The 12,384-nt window shown below is 34.5% G+C and overlaps 1 protein-coding gene across 1 annotated transcript in view; it reads right to left on the bottom strand.

Moving 5' to 3' along the window:
- Positions 1-12,384, bottom strand: part of LOC148624062 (transmembrane protein 196-like) — a 321,118-nt gene that overhangs the window by 218,012 nt on the left and 90,722 nt on the right. The gene's annotated exons all lie outside the window — the stretch shown is intronic.

Genomic DNA, 12,384 nt, shown 5'->3' with positions numbered 1-12,384 from the left:
AAAGAATCTTACGCACCATCCTACAGATACATAATGAAAGAAAATTAGAATTCTGAGGAACAATGTTGGTGTTTTTCACAATATCCGTATTAAATACTGATATATCAGACATTTTCTCAAACCCTACTGTATTTCACTGTTGTTTAAAAGACTGTATCAAAACCTATATTTGGGTTAATCTTGGTCCACAATCCCAGACACATATATCGGTCATGTTCCACAAGCCAATCTGCCAACTGAAAAAAAGGTCAATCGAAAAAATGTTGTCACTCGAAGTTCACATCTACATTTTAATAACATGAATTTGGGCATGTTTGAATTAAAAGCGAATTAAAAAAAATATTCAAAACAGCGAAATGGCAAGGAAAAATATATGAAAATAACGAATAAAAAATAGCGAGATATACTTCTATTCCCCATACCCGGTTAAAATTCCGACTTCAAAACATTATACATCGTTGTTTTTATAAAAAAGATGGTACACCTAGATACAAATAGATAGTTCTTAGTAGAGATTCATCATACTTTGTAAGAAATATTCCAAATCATCTTTCAAATATACAGAAAAAGATGTTTACAAAATGCTGAAATTTTTAATCGACAACATATCTGTCCAGTGTGGTGGACGCATTTTTCAACGAACGGTCGGAATTCAAAATGAAACAAAATTGTGCTCCTCTACTTACTGACCTTTCCCTTTCCCTTCACTCTTATGAGGTTGACTTTATAGCTGATCTGATCCGAAAGAAAGAATATCGTTTAGCTAGATCCTTTAATCTCAGTTTCCGCTATATAGATGACGTATTATCTTTCAAAGAGTAATCTAGGGAACCAAGGTTATAGCGGTAATCAAAAGAATGCAATCCAGGGACAAAGACCAGACATGGAAAACAGACATACACAACAAAGAACATAAAGTAACTAAAATCATACATACAAAGTAACAAAAGCAAATGAGCAACACTTCTTTTAGTTTGACTCAATATTTACTTTTATAAAAAATCAACAATGTTTAAACACAGCAGCACAAAAGTAAGCTGTGTTACAATTAGCTTCCAGTTACAGATACATGGCTTAATTTAAATAGTTCTGCTCATCCACTGTTTAAACATTGATAGTTAGAGATGACAATGCAGGTTCTATATTGTTGCAAACAAAGAATATTGCATATTAGAATGAAAATTTTGAGAGGTCTATAATATAAATTTTATTCACCATTAATGTATACCTAAAATGTCCAAGGTACTGGATTACTGTTTAAAAGTTTGTCTTGTCCTAGGTACCACATATTTTTTCATGAAAAACACACTTCTTCGTAGTCGTCTCAAACCTTTTTGAGATGTTCTTTAATTTCGAATGGTTCTTATTTAGTTAAGTCTCGAATTCCGAGATTAAGTGGGCCTACGAAATTGATGGATACTTAAGGCTTACTGTAGTTGCTTCCTGTGTTTTTGCGAAATAGCATTTCTACTTGATTGTCGCAATAATTTAATTAGCCCTGTCGCTGTAGTTTGGAAAATTAACGCCGGCCACTATTTGTTGATAAGGTTGTTTTATTTCTAATTCTTAATTCACTTCCAGGATAACTTGAAGGTCTCAATATTGTTTTATGGTAAGTCAAATTCTTTTCTATTTGTAGTACGAACGGGTTCGTGTACTATATTAGTTTTAGTACGTATTTTATGGATGTGAAACAACGAGTTTGCTGGTATTCTACTGCCTCCTTTATTAGAAGGTTTAGATTTCATTACAGTTATAGCTTTATTCAACAAACTTTTAGCATTAGTGGTAATAATATGACCATTAATTAATGTGTTACGCGTAACATCTGACCGCAACGATTTAAGTGAGATCGCTGGTTTTGAGTAGAGTGAGGGTTCTCCCATTTTACCTCCATGACCATCAGCTACTAAAAATTTTAAGTGACTATTTTTTGGCAGTGGTTTAAAGTCTAAACTGGAATTCTTTTTTAATATTACTTTTTTTGTATTTCGAATTTTCTTTCCATTAAACAGTCTGTGTGCAGAAATAGTAGAATCCTTAAATGCTAGTGATGTTTCTTCATTTTGAATGTCTATAAATTTCCTAGAACGCTTACTATCGCTTATACTATCATTAAAAGATAGCCACTTTGTTTTTGCCTTTGTAAAGGAGTGTTCTTCCATGTTCTTACGACGTTTGTATGCTGGAACATATGTCTTCTTACGATTCTTCCATGCAAATTGCAATCGTTCGTGCAGTTTGTTTAGACTTGATAGTATTTTGGTTCCATCTCGTTGATGTTTGTTTGTTACATTACCCAAAGTATCTGAATTTATCGCTTTAGGTGATACCACAATAACATATGGATTGTCCTTTTTGTGTATATTCCAATTTTGGTTGAAAGTGATGTGACTAAGTGAAGATTTAGGCAATGAGAGCTTTCTTACCATTGATGAATTGAATCCTTGCATTGCCTGATCGGAAGAAATATCAGCAGGCATTTTTCCATTCTTGCCATTTGTAATTTTAATGGGTAAAACAGTAGTGTTTCGTCTTACTAGTTGAAACCAATTCGTAGATGTATCAGTAAATTTTTCGTTGTTGTTTGAATCATTGCTTACTTCCGAAAAATTCTTAAATGATTCAAAACCTGAATGCAATGTTATCTTGTCATTGTTGTATTTTTTTCTATTCATTTCCAATCTAGAATTTTTGAACTTACCTTGCCTCCGCGAGAATTTACTCAAATGTTTTTCTTTCTTACGTAATGTTTGGGTCGATCTATTTAAACCATGTAAAGTTTTTATTGCCTGTTTTTCCAAACTGACTGTAGCAGCGTTGCTATTTTTCATACTCCAAATCAGACGACTTTTAATAAATGGTTTTCTAATAAAATTCATTTCTTGATTTAATATATACTTACTTTGTTTCGATAATTGAAGATTTCCTAAAAGTGGTGTTTTATTTAGTGTATCCAATTGAGCTTCTGAATCAGATGTCCTTTGCATTTTTTCCTTTTTCGTAGAATTGATTGTTTTTAACAGCACATTCGACCTATCTAACCCCAACAGATCACCGGGCGTTGCTATAGCATCATTCGGGTTCAGAAAGGTTTGCTTCTCGTCAAAGAATTGTTTGCTGATCCAGATTACTCTGGAGTTGTTATCTACTCTTGTAGTTGATTTTTTCGAAAGTTTTGACATATTTGGTTCGTTAGATATACCCTTTGTACCCGAGAAGGCATTTGGTACCATGCGTGTTTTGCCCCTGTGCTTTTTTAACTTGTATACCGAAATTGGTGCGTAATTTCTATTTGAATTGGTATGGCTATTTATTTCATTTCTGCATGAATCAGCACAACTTTTCGATATGACGATGGAGTCGGTTAATATTGTAGATTTATTAAGCGGTTTAAGTACGCTTGGTTCTTTTAGATTATTCTTCATGGCGATTTTATTGAATTCATTCCGTTGCATTGGAATCGTATTCCACATTTTACTTTTTATGTAATTTGTACTGTCAACTTTGCCTCGACTATGGTTTGTTTGTTCATTTAAATCTTTAAACTTTTGTTTATGCCTTCCGGTGTTTATACCATTCCTTAAAAAACTATTCTGTGTATACATTTTTGCTAGCCTCCGTTTCAGTTCACTAAGAAACATAGAAAAATTGTGCGCTTTGAAGCGGTATGATCTGTTCATAAGTTGGGTTTTTCTTTTAATTCTATCTTTATATTCTACATTAATTTTTCTGTTAACACAACGTTTTGGTGACACACTTTTCAATCCATTAGGATGGTCGTCCAACAAAATGTTGTCACTCCAATTATCAGTAGTCGCCATTATTTTCCTAGAGATTCCCGATGATTCATAATAAGGAAAACTGCTACGAAATGGTTTATACTCAAAACTTGGAACATCTCTTTTTGATGATAAATCGCCAGCATTTTCCCCTGAATCAACTCCAAAAGAAGGAATAATTGATACCAGTAAAAGCAGGAACTGCAGTTGACACCTTAAAAATATTTAATAGTCGATAGTTCAATATATGTGTATATATCGACTTGGAACTCAATATTAGTATTGATTAAGAAATGACGAAAAACACTGGTTTAAATACACCTTTCAATGCAATCAATTGCGTTTCTTTTAGAAAGTGTCAATGGTTAAATGAAGTGGCTATAAAACTTTTTAAAAGATGGAATAAACGAGGCCTCACTCGTGTTCGTTATATTTGTTGAAGCATAAATGCAAACACTTACTTTTCATTTTTCGTTTTCATTATGAAACCCTTTATATCACAATATTACAAACACTAGTACTGACGATATTGACAGACATATTATTACCTCCGTAGTCTTAACACAACAACACCGTTTGATACTCATTTCCTTTCCAGTCATGAATTACTGCATCATTACAGTCATATTAATCCATTTCACAAATGGTCTATTTACAATCATAAATAAAAAATGTTGTTGGACTTAAATGAGCAAAAACAAACATCCTATAACAATAACTGTTTCTTATAATAATAAGAAAACGTGAAATTTTAATTAATTAATGTAAACAATCTAATTAATTTGGACTTTTAATGTAAATGGCTTCATTAAACACTGATTTCACATTCATCGTGCTGAAGCAATGATTTATTTCATACCAGTTATAAATAAATATAAACCTTAACATGATCATGTAGAAAAGCTCTTACCATTGAAGTCACTTCATAGGAACTTCGTGTTTCGCAATATGTTGACACTTCAAATTCATTTTTCCCCAAACGAATTGTTTCCCATTTTAAATCACTATATTATTCCTCTATATGAGCATTCGACTATCGTGCGTTGAAACACACGATGGGAGCGTTCGCTTAAACGCACGATAGAAGCGTTCGTTTATTGTGCGTTTGGTGAGCGTTTAGCGTGCGTTTGGGTATCTTGAGTGCCGGAAAACTAATCGTCTCAAGGAGTGTATATATCCTATGTGACGTCACACGAGAAGTAAGCGAACACACCTTAATCACTTCTCGAGCTGCAGTTGAAGAGGACAGTCATTTACTATCAACGCTCACACACTTTTTTTTTCGCGTGGCAAATTTCCTTTTTTACTGGGTATTTTAGGAGTCTGGTTAGCCTTTTGGGTTTACTTCTTACTTTTCTTTAGCTTTTTTTATTGGCTCTTTTTTACCTCGGTAGTTTCGGTTTAAGGTATATAATGGGACGAATATGGGTCACGTCACTAATTTTGCTGACAGTTGGTTTGAAATTAATTTGTGGTTAGAAAGAACTAGCTTATTAATCCAAGTATTTTTCAAGTTATGGGAACAAATATTTGTAAATATGGGAAGCGCTTAAAATTTACTACCTTTTTGCATTCCTAGCCTGAACACCTATCAATAAATTTCGTTTTAAAATTGATATGTTATTGCTGAAGAAATTTGCTTTGTATAAATATATTTTTAAACAGAGTATTGCTTGAGAACGAGGTCCTATACTTCATATGAATCGTTTTCTCTAGAAAGATTATTCAGATATGAATAACATTTTAACATGCAGGGCATGGAGATACAGAATCGTTTAGTAAGGCTCTACAAACTTGCAGGTAGTGTGAGAATAACCCTGATATTTGATCGTTGTGCTTAAAGTTATTAGGTTCTAGTGAAGACAAAACTATTTCCGCTGCTGTTGCGGAATGGGTGAAAACAAAGTCGGGAATCAAAATCTCCTGATAATGACGACTTTAGGATTTTCTACCTCCTTTGTACTTTCCGGCTCCATTGGAACACCCTTACCCTGGTATGGCTCCGATGTTTTAGCTCCATTTAGTGCAGATTTTAATAGGCCAGGTCCAAGGCCGCGTGGAGACTTGAGAAATGTGTGCTATATTTGTCGATCTAAAGATCATTTTGGAAGTCAATGCCCAAATAGGAAAAAGTAATTTAGTCATGTACGTCGAATGTTTATTTTCTTAAAAATAGTTTCGTTTTTGTTTTCTAGCTTCTTTTTCAAGAGGGTCTAATCCTCTAGTGGCTTCATGGTCACACGGAATGGAGTTGGAGAACATTTTTGTCTGTAATTTATCTCTTTTGTAAATTTTTTTTTTCTTTGATTTGTTTTATATTTACCAGAGAGAAGTTAAAAAGCATATATTTCTTCCTGATATTGACGATTGGGAAATCTATTCCAATTTTTAGCCTGATAAAGTGAAAATTACTGAGATGTATTTGATATTGATATACTGCCATTTAGAAATCCCAATTATTTTCGAGCGGATAATGTGCATAGATATATTGAAGAATGGGAAAAAAACTTTGCCGAGATGGTGAGATTTCTGATTGGTTAAGGTATGGTGTACCAATAGAGAATTTTTTCAAGCATTTTCATGGTAGCTTTAAACGGAAATTCTATAACTGATACTCCTCCACAGGAGTACTTTCCAAACTCTCCAATTTGTAGGTTATGTAGCTTTTATAAGATCCACACTTTCAAATAGTTAGGAGAGTGTGAACCTCCTCATTTACTGCTCCCTCGTAATATTGAGTCTTCAAACCCCGTTTGTGCCATGACGAAATATGTTTTAGTTTATGGATAATGGATAAATCTCTCGTTTTAGATACACTCAAGGAAGTCCTTAGATTGGTTTCTGAAGATTGTTTCATGACGTCTGTTGATGATAAATTAGGTTATGATCACATTTTGCTCCTCGAAAATTCATGTTCTGAATGTCTAAATATTTTGAAATGAGTTATGGATTTATGTTATGTTTCAGCATTATTGAAAGTTGTTATATTCACAAGAGCAATATAAAGAATGAATATATGAATATCTAAGGGTTTAAACCAAAGAGATGCTTTTTTTTGCAAGTTAAAGAGTGCTTGTATATGGTTGTTATGTATAGAATTCAGCTTCCGCCTAGGCATAACTAATGAACATCTTGGTAGATTTTTCCGAAATGTTTTTAGTTGAATAATTAAGGAGGGTAGAAATGCCTACTGTGTATGGAGTCAGTGGTTTAAACTAAAAAAACAACAACAAATACAAAAAGCAAAAAACAAGGACAAAAACAAAAAAAACAACAATAAAAAACAACAAAAAACAAAAAGCAAAAAGCAAAAAAAAAAAAAAAAACTAACTAACTACTTTCATTAGTACTTTTGATGGCTGTGAGGCGGGGTTCTGGTATTTTGCTGTTTGAAATTAATATAGCTTTATAGTGATAAAGTGAATCAAGTGGTAGCTGTTGGATCGATCATAGATAGAGGAGCTGTTTTGTTGTAACCTAAAGTATTCTGACTTAGTGGATTTTATACTTGATCTGATTTTTTTCGGTTCAGGTTTGGTGAGTTTTGGGATTGAGGGTTTTAATAATTAGTACTTATCGTAATTTCGAACAAACAAGATCGTTGGCGGACCAAATATTAGTGGCATTTGGTGATAACACATAGGATATTTGTTATATTCTATATGTGACGTCACACGAGAAGTAAACGAACACACTTAAGGTTACAGACCACCAATTCAACCAGTGAGCATTTGGAACGTTCGACCGATGAACATTTGGAATGTACGCAAAAATAGTCCTACGCAGAAATTACCCCTGTTCCTCATAGTGCTGTGAAGAAAGTTCTCATCTTATTTAAAAAAAAAATTAAACAGTTTCGGAAAGGAAAAACATTTCTGTACATTTTATAGATGCATTTTGCTTCTTGTGATGTGAAGCCTAATATCCACAATGATTTCTAAATTTACCCCTATCTTGTGAAAACACTGGGATTTCCCATGCTATTTATAGACCCTTCACTTCCGGTGACCAGTACTGCACTGCAAGTCTGCTAACCCCACATGCTATTCTGAGGATTGTGAGCTGACATATGTAGAATCATGCTGATATATAGTCCTCTGCAGGTTAAAGTTAAGGTAAAGTCCAAAGAAGCCATTGAATATTGTGAAATTAGCATAGAAGCCTATGGGAAGTGGAATTAGTGGTTTCTAGCCTTAATCACTTCTCGAACTGCAGATGAAGAAGGTCTGGTGTTTTCTTGGTCATTGGATATTTCTTCATTTGGTGTCCCGTTATAAAGTATGGATGTGCACTATAGCAGTCACACTAATCAAATGTCTGTATTAAGGTCACATCGCAAGATATTTTTAGTCTGGTTTCTGTTAGAAAGTGCGACTGGCATAATTTAATGGAAACAGCCTATCGCTTTGATGACTGTATTTTGAAGTTTTGTCTTAATATTTCCCATATATTTATTTTATAGTCCTTTACATAGATTCGGGTTTTTGTTTTATTTACTTAATTTCCCATTTAGAATTTAATTGAGCTCCAAAAGCTCAACTGTCGACCGATTTAAATTTTTTCTCATACTTTACGTTACTGAATGCTCCCCAAAATTTGATGCCAAAACTCATCACATTCGGTGACTTAGAGTGTGATGACACATAGGACATTTTTATAATTCAGTATGCGGACTGTACCCGTATGATCTGTATCGAACTTAAATGATATACATTTTACTGACTAAGTTGGAATAGGAAAGCTACTTTTAAATTAAAGTCAATCTTTTCAGACATTTGGCAACATTCTACTTTTCTAAAATTCAAATCATCATTGTTTTTGTTAAAAACGATAGACATGTATGTATTTATTGATGGATCAAAAGAGGGTATGGCAGTCGGAAACATCAAAAGTATGGGCAACAAAATAAGGGACAAAACTACGAAAGATTTTTATACATTACACACAGAAAACCAGATTCAAGTATATTATATAAACTATAATATGAGCATGAGCAGAATGTATAAACAGAGAAAGCAATATTTACTCATAAATACCATTCATATTTGACCAATCATTGTAGGGTTATACCTATAAATATGCGGTCATATACTTCTCTCACGTTGACGTACTCCCAAACAGTTAAAGTGGGGAGACGCTCTCTGACCCACATGGGGTCTGGGAGTAGGCCTGAGCGTCAACAGAGCAGCCCAGCGGCTAGTAGAACATACTCTGAGTTCTTCGGTCAGGTATCCCGTAGGCTGGGCTCTGCTACCTCCAACAACTATAACAGTCATTTACTAACAAAATCCCCGTAAGGGGCGGTTGTGCGAGATCCATAAGCATAGTCAAGACCATAAAAACCCCCAATCATCTTTAAAATTTGATGTTATATACATCAATGTGGCATCAGACTAGGGCAAAGCTTGACACATCCGTGGAGCTGGAACCATGAACTGATGGGTGAAAGCATGGACATAATGTTCAAGCTTCAACACTCTACGTTGGGACTACATGTATTAAAATTAAACTAGGATGCACCCGAAATCGCGATCAATTGAGCAAAGTGTGGACACAGTACTAATCCAAACAAAATGAGTAGTGGTTGTAAAGGATCTACGGTCATCTACCATACATCTTTGTTCAAACTGCTTTAGTGGTTTAAGAGGAGTTGACCCTTAACCCTTCAGGGGAATTTGGTTTTCTTTTGACTCAGAATTGGTTTTTTTTGCGCGCGCAACGCGCAAATATTTGTACTTTTCTAACTTATGTAAGCGAATAGGTTTTTTCTTTTTTTATTCACATTACTTATTCTTTTTAACTATTTCTTACCAAATTATCTTTTCTTCAAAGTCAGGATCGAAATATTTTTTACAACCAGACAAAAAAAAAAAAACAAACAAGCCCTCCTCCCCGGAAGTTAAATGGTGCGTCCTTAAGCAAAGTTTCATATCCTCATGTCAATGCACTTTCCTGGAAAAAATGGTTTAATCTGGAACTAAGAAGCTGTTTCATTCGTCCCAAGTTTAATTTGACCCAGGGTATGGGAGGAGCTGATGTTTTACGACGACGATGACGACACCGACACACGCAAAGAAAGACTTGAAAAGTTGATATGTCCCGTTGAGGAAAAAAAACAAACCATTAAAATACACTTGCAATAAACAATATGACTGCTCCAGACATGCGTTGCGTCAATAACTTATTTTTTTGTAGCGAGCGACTTATTCAAGATTAACAGTCTCTACCAGTTACCCTGGGGCTCTTAGGTGGTTTTACTGAGGCTTCGCCCATGTTTTCACTCCATGGCCTGTGGGCTGCAAAAGAGTAACCTTGATTTTTATTTTATCAAGAATTCTGCTTATGTGCACGTTATAGGGGACCTTCTTGGTCTGGTTTAAGGGTATTAACGTTTTTTTTTTTCATTGTTGAAGACCCCCGTAAAACACCAAGATGCAGAAGAAGCATTAAAGCCCTGTTCCTTGATATCGGTTATTTTCAATGTATCGTGTGAGTTTTTTTTTCAGACGCACATTCACTCCTAACCACCCTTTTATATGTATATACAAATATGTGATAAACCACCCCCAAACTGGGACTTGTTCGCTCGTAATTTTTAATGGTTGAATTGGCGAGAAAAGTCGAAAGGGAACTTTCTAGTATTTTGTCCTATTATTCTGCGAAATTTGCTGTTAGTTATCAAAGAATTATGCCCAATAATGCTTTCGAATAGGTTATCAAAGTGGTCTCCTGCTAACTCGAAAAATATTGTTTTATATGGCTCAAAATCATACTTGCGAGGGGGGGGGGGTGTTGGGGTAGAAGGGAAGGGGAGCTGGGTTGAACACCCTTTAATTTTCTGAAAGTTCTGCTCCACCCAGTTAAAAGGTACATAAAGTGGGAGGGTCGGGACTTCGGGCGCAGATGTTTACACATGGAAGGGGGAGGTTAATTTCGACACGATCTACGCCTTTCCTTGTCTGGGCAATTTTGCATCTGAGAAAAATGGTGGATGCCATTTAATTAAACAAAATAATGAACGTACAATACTTAAGTAACACATGTACACATGATCCGGACAGTACATCGATTGAGCATGCGCGAAAGCGTGTGATAGCACACGGACCAACGATGGTCTTCGAATTGGGATATTTCCAAAAAAAAATCGCGTTTTCTGTAGAAAAAAAATGGTTCAAAAACAAATTTAGGGAGTACAGAACACTACATTTATACCTCATATATCACAAATATATTCGACCTTGTATAGTTTCAAAGGAGTTGTGGCCCAGAGAATTCGGTCTCTTCCTTTAGTAGTATAGATGTTTGACACATGATACGATTTTGACCAGAATTGAAATTAAATTGGTTTAACATAAACAGACTTTTGTAAACGGACTGACGAACTACATGAGTTCTACACACACCCAGGGAAAAAATCCAATGAGAGGTATCATCAATGGAAATAAACATTTACCAAAGTTTAACGGAAATTGGTGAAGCGTTATTCGGTTATTTGACAGAAAAGGTAATAGAAATAAACAATTCATCAGTCTCATGCAAATTTGGGGGATTTTTTTTTAGACATTGCGCGAACGGAAATCTAAAACAAATGATAAAAATATTTGAAATTGTGACACTTATAAAATAAGTGGTGCGTTTCTTCTACTGCTTTAAGTATACACCGTATTTTTCTAACGCTGGTGTTGATTATTTACAGTCAATTCCTGAGAAAATAAATGAGTAGCCTATGGAAATTACCATGGAATGAATGGTAAGTTAGTTAATCTATATAGTAATATAGGTATTCGGTATTACAATGATCAAACAATGCGAATTTTGTCTCAGTTTTAGCTGTTCCACCTGAAAACGGCCCAACGGCATGACCCTCAAATGCATATCGAGTACTTTTTAGTCACCATTTAGATCTCAAATGTCATAGTGTCAAAATACATTAATTTGAAATACAGTTAAATGCATCTTTATATGTATTTAACACACAAGCAAAGGTCAAATTTAGGAAAAAATGTTCGATAACGTCTATATAAAAATGACAACAAAAGTGTAAACTACATATTTCATAATAACTCACGAGTTTCTAAATACTTCGCAAAAGCATCTATTTGCTTCTCACAACTATCTAGATGCTTCTCACAACTATCTAGATATTTCTCACAAGCATCTAGATGCTTGTGAGAAGTATATAGATAGTTGTGAGAAGCAAATAGATGCTTTTGTGAAGTATCTAGAAACTCGTGAGGAGTTTTTGTGTGTCTAGATACTTGTAAGAAGCACCTAGTTACTTGAATGAAGCATCTAGATAGTTATGCGAAGTATCTAGATACTTGTTAGAAGTATCTAGATAGTTGTGAGACGTATCTAGATACTTTTTAGAAGTATCTAGATAGAAAATGACATCTAGATGAAAATAACGCTATTTTGAAATGAACGGCCACTCATACTATTGTCCTTCTATTGAGCAGCATGTCAATGTGAATAGAATTTACCTTTAATAGGTAGGGAACATCTCAAAACATTAATTATTCAGACTTGGTTCACTTACGCCCTCTTTGCAGAATTGCTAAAATCAAAAAAGGAAAAGTCAGGCCAGTTTGAATATAATTTT

This window comes from Perna viridis, chromosome 2 (assembly GCF_037379345.1).
Source record: "Perna viridis isolate PV_CMFRI_1.1 ecotype Kerala chromosome 2, ASM3737934v1, whole genome shotgun sequence".
Lineage (NCBI taxonomy): Eukaryota > Metazoa > Mollusca > Bivalvia > Mytilida > Mytilidae > Perna > Perna viridis.
Note: the sequence above shows the minus strand (reverse complement) of the source record. Positions and strands in the feature narration are given on the sequence as shown.